This window comes from Carassius gibelio, chromosome B7, assembly GCF_023724105.1.
Source record: "Carassius gibelio isolate Cgi1373 ecotype wild population from Czech Republic chromosome B7, carGib1.2-hapl.c, whole genome shotgun sequence".
Lineage (NCBI taxonomy): Eukaryota > Metazoa > Chordata > Actinopteri > Cypriniformes > Cyprinidae > Carassius > Carassius gibelio.
The window spans coordinates 39,600,219-39,602,579 of record NC_068402.1 but is presented as its reverse complement, the minus strand read 5'-3'; positions in this window follow the sequence as shown (position 1 = coordinate 39,602,579).

Genomic DNA, 2,361 nt, shown 5'->3' with positions numbered 1-2,361 from the left:
TTCCTCCCTTTAACCCCCTCCTCCCTCTCTCTCTCTCTCTCTCTCTCTCTCTCTCTCTCTCTCTCTCAGTCACACGCTCTCTGAATCTGCAGCCTCACACACACACACACACACACACACACACACACACACACACATTTTTGGGGCCTGATGTCACTTTGCTATCCGGTCAGATAATCCCTCCTCCTTTATTCCACACAATCCCACATCCTCATCCTCTCCGTGTCTCTCTCTATCTCTCACACACACACACACACACACACACACACACACAATCACCGTCGATCTTTAAAATAAACAGTTATATTATGACATGAATTTTCGAGATCCTTTAAAGAGAATTCCATTGGTTTACTTTTGGGAGGAGAGTGTCGTGCAATACTGCATCTGACCACAGGGGGCAGCAAATCCATCTATCTATCTATCTATCTATCTATCTATCTATCTATCTATCTATCTATCTATCTATCTATCTATCTATCTATCTATCTGTCTGTCTATCTATCTTGTCTGTTTATTGATGTTTTCCTCCACATGTTAACCGGATCTCGTGATGTTTTATAGACAGATTAAACTGCATGGGTCTCTCGAGACTATAAACCTAACACAAAAGAGCCCATATCGACTGTACGTTCATGAATGATTAATACATCACAAATCCAAAGAGCAGAGCGTGTGAAAGCATTGCAGACTTTAGTAAAGTGATTGCATGAGAGACACTTAATCAGGCCATTCGTATCGTAACATTTGCATATTACATTTGAGTTTTATGGAAATGTCATGGAAATGCAAATTGTCTCCTGTGAGAGTGAAGTCAACAGCAAGGTTTTTCATCTGCTCTTTGAGAGGGATTCGTGTGCGCAGTGAAGAGGATTTAGCCGCGGTGCTGACGGTGGCAGACCCGTGCAGCCGTGACCCAGTTTACACGCGTGCGTCTGATACTGAGCGAGTCTGTCTGATAGTCTGATCCTCGTATGATAGGTGATTAATATGATTAATTAATTATCACAGCCACAGGGCGTATATGCATGCGTGCTCAGCTCGCCTCGGGCTCGTGTGAGCATGCACAAACACATGCAAACAGCAAGAGAAGACCACAGGTCCATGCAAACGAGAGCGAGACCCTGCCAGATGAAAGCAGCGCCTCAGGAAACACTGATGGGGAAGTGCTCTCTCCCCGTCACAGAGAAGAAAGAGACTTCAGAAAACATCCTGAGGAAGGCCGAGAGGGAAACAACACTTTCTGGACTCTTTTCAGATACGCATCTCATTAGATATTCTTGTTATGTAACATAAATTAACCTTAGAATGAAAAGTAGCTCATTCAAAAATCTGTATTTTACTTGAATCATGTTAGACTGTTTTCATGCAGTGTCAATGAAATGTATTTCTATACACAGTTTCACACTAATAATAGAGTTTCAGCTTAACTAAACCTAAATCCACATCCCTGTAACGATGTAGAAAACATCTTCCTCTCTTCTAAAGAGTTTTAGACCCTATGTTGTGCTCTATTTGTGGAAAGTGCCATTCACAGACAGAGAGAGCACATGCTCGTGTGTCATCTGATGTTCTGGAAAGATCTGTTCCGCTGGATTCATCCTGTGATGTCACTGTGTGCGTGTGTGTGTGTGTGTGTGTGTGTGTGAATGGGGGTGAGTCAACAGAGAAACAAAGAAAATGCAGAGTCATTTAACAGCGTACCTCTCTCGCTATTGCACTCTCGCTTCTTCTTTTAATAAAACAGCAGCTGGATCTGTGCTCGCTGAATTAGATTTGAGTTGAAAAACTGACCACAGACACAAAACAATATAGGATTCACAGCCAATCTTTTACTTTAGCAAACTCTGTTGAAATCTTTAGTTCACACAATTGAATGCAACTTTGTACTATAAAAAAAATATGTTGAAAGGATTTAAGATTTAAATAAAACAAATATGTGTGTGAATTTTACAAGAATGCCTTATTTCAGTCTTTCTGCTCTTAAAAAAACACACATTTAATTCTTGTCATTTTTGTAGTTATTTGTGAAGTGAAAACCCTTTTATTTCTTCAGTGCACAGACAATATTCCTTCTGTGTGTGTATATTGATGTAGATGATGTTGTTTGGAAAAAAATGAATGTGTCAAGCATTTGCTTAATGCTCAGTTTTGTCCACGATTTGCTTGACGATGTAAATCCGTCTTAATAAATATTCTGTAATGAAATGGAATATACCGTATTTTCCGGACTATAAGTCACACTTTTTTTCCATAGTTTGGCTGGTCCTGCGACTTATAGTCAGGTTCGACTTATTTATCAAAATTAATTTGACATGAACCAAGAGAAATGAACCGAGAGAAATGAACCAAGAGAAAACA